This window comes from Gossypium arboreum, chromosome 2 (genome assembly GCF_025698485.1).
Source record: "Gossypium arboreum isolate Shixiya-1 chromosome 2, ASM2569848v2, whole genome shotgun sequence".
NCBI classification, from domain to species: domain Eukaryota; kingdom Viridiplantae; phylum Streptophyta; class Magnoliopsida; order Malvales; family Malvaceae; genus Gossypium; species Gossypium arboreum.
The window spans coordinates 59,173,336-59,179,298 of record NC_069071.1 but is presented as its reverse complement, the minus strand read 5'-3'; the positions used below and the strand labels follow the sequence as shown (position 1 = coordinate 59,179,298).

The 5,963-nt window shown below is 37.4% G+C and overlaps 1 non-coding gene across 1 annotated transcript; it reads left to right on the top strand.

The window, feature by feature from the left end:
* The first annotated feature begins 5,649 nt into the window (after positions 1-5,649).
* Positions 5,650-5,756, top strand: LOC128289455 (small nucleolar RNA R71). Its single transcript, XR_008279103.1, has one exon. It is a non-coding gene; the product is annotated as a small nucleolar RNA R71 (small nucleolar RNA).
* The last annotated feature ends 207 nt before the right edge of the window (positions 5,757-5,963 follow it).

Genomic DNA, 5,963 nt, shown 5'->3' with positions numbered 1-5,963 from the left:
CTTGGTAAATAGCCCTATTTTCGTCCACATGGGAAAACACATGGGCGTGTGTCTAGACCGTGTGTGACACATGGTCTCCCCTATGGGCGTGGAATCCAGCCATGTGTCCCCTGCACTTCAATTATACAAGTCAGTATGCATGGTATTAAACACATGGGCAGAGACACGGACGTGTGTCTCAGCCATGTGAAGGGCACATCCTAGCACACAAGCGTGTGCCTTGGCCATGTGACCCTTAAGAGTTGATGACGTCAGAAACAGAATGTCAAGGTTTTTACACATGGGCTACAACACGGGCGTGTCATGGTCGTGTGAGGGACATGGACTATAGATATTGTCGTGTGCTCGGCCATGTAAAAACCCCTATAGGTTCTAATTTGGAATTAACTTCACACAGGTTTGGGGCACAGGCATGTTCCCTTGTGATTAGGCCATGTGAATCACACGGGCCTTTAGCAGGGCCATATCAAAATGGCCACACGCCTGTTTTATGATGAAAATTTTCTAAGTCCTCAAACGGTTCCAAAATTTTCGGTTTAGTCCCAAACCACCTCAATGTATGATTTGGGCCTCGTAAGCCCATTTAAGGGATGTTGTACTTAAGAACGAAAAGTTTTAAATAGAAAAAAAAAATTTATGGCTCGGTTTTGGCTGAATACTTGTGTTAAAGTCTGGTAATACCTCGTATCCTGTCCCAGTGTCGGACACGGGTAAAGGGTGTTACTGATCCTCCCAAAAATAATACCAACTATCATGAAGGAATTTATTCCTTTGTTGGTATGTTATTTCTTGAGGAATTATTCCACATGCAAGATAATTGGCAAAATCAGCAAACGAAGGTGTTTCATGGATTCGATTTACCTCAAATAAGTGCTCATCTAGGGAATTCTCGTTGATAGGCATGCAGGATCGAGTTACCTCATCTTGTTCTAACCTCGACAGATGATCAGCTATTTGATTTTTGACACCTTTTCTATCTTGGATCTCAAGGTCAAATTCTTGAAGTAATAGTATCCAACGAATTAGCCTCGGTTTCGCATCTTTCTTCGTGAGCAAGTATTTAATGGCTGCATGGTCAGTAAATACTGTAACTTTGGTACCTATAAGATATGAGTGAAATTTTTCAAAATAAAAAACTATAACAAAGAGTTCCTTTTCGGTTACTGTATAATTGAGTTGGGCTCCCGTCAAAGTTCTACTTGCATAGTAAATAGGGTGAAACAATTTGTTTCTTCTTTGACCCATCACAGCTCCAATAGCATAATCACTTACATCGTACATCAACTCAAAATGTGAGTTCCAATCTGGTGTAATGATTATTGGGCTAAGATTAACCGCTTTTTTCAGATATTCAAAAGCTTCCAAACATGTTTTGTTGAAATCAAACACTATATCTTTCTCTAACAACAAACACAACAATTTAGAAATTTTTGAGAAATCTTTGATAAACCTTTGGTAAAAACCGACATGGCCTAAGAAACTTCTGACTCCTTTCATATTCATTGGGACCGATAATTTTTCAATTACATCCACCTTTGCTTTATCGACTTTAATACCTCTCTTTGAGATTTTATGTCCTAAGACAATCCTTTCCTTGACCATAAAATGACATTTTTCCCAGTTAAGGACAAGATTCGTCTCTTCTCATCTCTTCAGTACCTTAGCCAAATTACTCAAACAAATATCATAAGTGTTACCAAAAATAGAAAAATCATCCATGAAAACCTCAACAAAATTTTCAACCATATCAATGAATATTGCCATCATGCATCGTTGAAAGGTTGCACGTGCATTGCATAAACCAAAAGGTATTCACCTAAAAGCAAATGTTCCGTATCAACAAGTAAAGGTTGTTTTATGTTGGTCTTTTGAAGCTACAACTATTTGGTTATATCCCGAATAGCCATCTAAAAAATAATAGAATTCATTACCTACCAGTCGATCTAACATCTGATCCATAAAAGGCAACGGAAAATGGTCCTTCCAAGTGGCTTTGTTCAATTTTCTATAATCAATACGGATTCTCCAACTGGTAACAATTCTCATTGGATTTTACTCCTTACGCTCATTTTTTACAATCGTGATTCCACCTTTTTTCGGCACACACTGTACTGGACTTACCAACGAAGTATCTGAAATAGGATAGATGATTCCTACATTTAACCATTTGATCACTTCCTTTCTCACAACTTCTTTCATAATAGGATTGAGCCTCCTTTTCCCATCAATTCGAGCTCTTTCACCTTCTTCCAAAATAATTTTATGCATGCAAAAAGAAGGGCTTATACCTCGAATATCAGCTATGGTCCAACCAATTGATTTCTTAAATTTCTTTAGAACAGTAATTAGTTGCTCCTTTTAAGCTTTCGTCAGTTCTGCTGAAATTATCAGAGGCAAAGTAGAACAGTCACCTAAATGAACGTATTTCAAATGGGAAGGAAGTACTTTTACTTCGAGTTTAGGTGGTTCTTCGATTGACAGCTTGGGTTGCACAAATTCTCTAACTTCCAACTCCAACGGTTCAAACCGTGTGGATTGAATAAAATTTCTCGGATTGGCTTCCATCAAAGCCATGTTTTCTTCACTTTTTTCATCCTTCAAAGGGTCAAGATCTAAGGCTTTCTCCAAAGGATCTTCTTCAAAATTGCTTGCCATAAAAACCAAGGTTTCTATCTCTTCTGTAACTAAACACTCTTCTGCTAGATCGGGAAATTTCATCACTTTAAGAATGTTAAAGGTCACCTGATCATCTTGAACTCGCATGGTGAGTTCACCTTTTTGCACATCAATTAACGTTCTTCCCATGGCTAAGAAAGGTCTCCCAAGGATGACCGAGACTTCCTTATCTGCTTTAAAATCTATGACAATGAAATCAGCAGGAAAAATAAATTTATCGACTCTTACCAAAACATCCTCAATCTTTCCCTTGGTTATGCTAAAGATAGATCCGCTAGCTGAAGCATCATAGTTGTAGGTCTTACTTCACCTATCCCTAACATCTTTAAAATAGACTTAGGCATCAAGTTGATACTTGCTCCTAAATCACACAAAGCTTTACCACGGTAAGATTCACTAATGTTACAAGGTATAGTAAAGCTTCCTAGGTCTTTCAATTTCGGTGGCAATTTGTTCTGCAGGAACGCACTGCACTCTTTTGTCAAGGCAACATTCTCATACTCACTCAGTCATTTCTTCTTAGATAGTATATCCTTCATAAACTTCACATAATTTGGAATTTGTTCTAAAGCCTCCACCAATAGAATATGGATGTGTAACTAGTTTAGAACATCCAAAAACTTCTTGAATTGCACCTCCTATTTCTACTTCTATTGTTACAATCTTTGCAGATATGGAGGTGATAGAACTTTCGGCTGAACTGGACAACTTTTCTGAGTAGGCAAATCTATATCCAAAAAAGATGTTAACGTATTTGAATTCACTAAGTTAGGATTTACCTTGTCAGTCTTTGCAAATTTTGATTCCTTTTGGTATAGGAATTTCATCAGCTGGTTGATTCTTCTCAATGGGCTTATCTTCGACATCAATCAATCGGGGTTTCAGAATTTTACCACTTCACAATGCCACTACCTTGATATGTTCTTTGTCCAAAATTCTTGGATTCTCAGTATCACTCGACAAGGTTCTTTGCGGTCTATTATGAAGCTCTGTAGCTAACTAACCCATTTGGTTTTCCAAATTTTTCAGTGTTGCTGCTTGGCTTTGGACCAAAGTGTCATTCTTTGCCATGTATGCTTTCAACAAGTTCTCTAAACTGTTTGATGCCTCAACTTGAGGTGTTTTGGAGCTTGCAAATTCAACCCTTGAGATTGGTTGAGTCTATGCTACAGTGAGTTGTGGTTCGGTCCATTTCCTTGGTTACTCCAAGAAAAGTTAGGATGATTATGCCATGAAGGATTATAGAAGTTGGACTGGGGTCCTTGTCCACTCCTATTTTGATTTTGGTTCACCACATAGTACACTGACTCGAGATTTGATGGACAATTCTCAAAAGATTGTGATAAACCGTAATTTATACATATTTTTACCCCATGCTTAATGTATTTTATGGATGATTTTTCCTTAGAATTGGTGAATTCGATGCTCCTAATGCCTTAATTTCATGTTTTATATTTAGAAGAGCATAAGAGAGTGAAAAAAACAAGAAACGGTCCAAAAAAGGAGAAAATAGGCCAAAGTACGAAATCAACACGGCCTGGACTTCCTCACACGAGCATACCACACGGCCGTATCAATCTGGCAGAATCGAATCACGACTCACACGGACGTGTCCCTGCCGAGCCCAAGTGGAGTCCAATTCACAAAAGGATAATTTTGAGGGCTCCTAGGAATTCCAAAGACTATAAATACACTTTAGAGGAAGAGGAGAGGACACAGAGAGAAGGAGGCAAAGAACTACTCAAGGGAAGCTGATTGATCCATCTCAAAAGTCGGAGTCACCATCAATTTCCCTTCAGGAGTTTTGGGTTTTCTTTATGTTTTGTATTCATTATTCTTCTGAGATGTTTTCCTTTTTAGTTATGAACTAAATCCCTTAAATACCTGAGGGGAATGAAACCTAAAACGAATCTTGTTATTATTTTCTGAATTGTATGATAAATATTTAACTTGTTCTTAATTATGTGTTCTTAATTCTTGTTTTGATATTTTAGGATACTGATTCAAGATAAGCTCTTATTCAGAGGAGGAATAGACCCTGTCTAAGAGTACATTTGTCATAATTAAGCGGAGTTTATTGGGCGCCTAGACATAGGGTGACAAGATTTTGCCTGATTAGGGTGAAACCTAATAAGAGGATCCATAGATTGAGTTAATGCAACCCTAGGGTGTTAATTAGAGAAAAGTCTCAATTATTCAATCTAGGGATTAGATGTTATTAGTCCTCAATAGGGATAATAACATAACTTAGGGATCTCTACGGGACATGTTAAATGAATAAATCATCTGATTCGGAGCCAGAATAACAAGTAAAGTCTAGGTGAATTTTTCCTTAGGTATTCTCTTAATTCAATCGTTTTCCAAAAGTAATCCCCCAATTCTACTATCTGTGAATTCTTAGTTTAGATAATTAGTTAGTTAAAACAAAACCTTCTTTTTTTTAGGCTAGATAATAAAAAGATAGTCATTACTAGTACTTTTAGTTCCTTTGGGTTCTACAATCTAGTCTTGCTAAAACTATGCTACTGTTCAATAGGTACACTTGCCTACATCGTGATAATAGTTAGTTTCAAGAATGATTCTTTATAAATATTTAAAACCTGACACACGAAAATCCCGATCAGAATGACCTTCCCCACATTTCACACAAGAAAGTACTTTGTACGGACTTGGTGGCTGAGCTGCAAAATTATTAGTACTATTAGTGGTAAACTGTTTTAACATAAAGGAAATAGAAGATACCTAAGCTGATAATGAAGTGAGGGCGTAACTTCATGAACTCAGGCTACACATCTTCCTAAAGTTATTCGATTTGTTGGCCATTAATAGTTATTACTCACGATCCTCTCAAAGATCTCATAAGCTTCATTATAAGACTTAGACAAAATTGCACCATTCGCAGAAGCATCTACCATCAACCTTGTATGTGCATTGAGACCATTATAAAATGTCTTCAACTAGATATAATGAGGAATCCCATGATGAAGACACATACGCAGTAACTCCTTGAATCGCTCCCAAGTCTCAAACAAAGACTCGTCATCCAATTATTGGAATGTTGTGATCTTGTTCCTCAACTTAGTGTTTTTGCTAGGCAAGAAATACTTAACCAAAAATCTCTCTGCCAATTATTGCCATGTAGATATGGAACTTGTTGGCAATGAATTGAGCCATGCTCGTTATCGATCTCGCAACGAATACAGAAATAACTTCAACCCCAGTGCGTCTTCAGTTACACCAGCTATCTTGAATGAATCACTCACCTCCATAAACAATCGAAGGTGGAG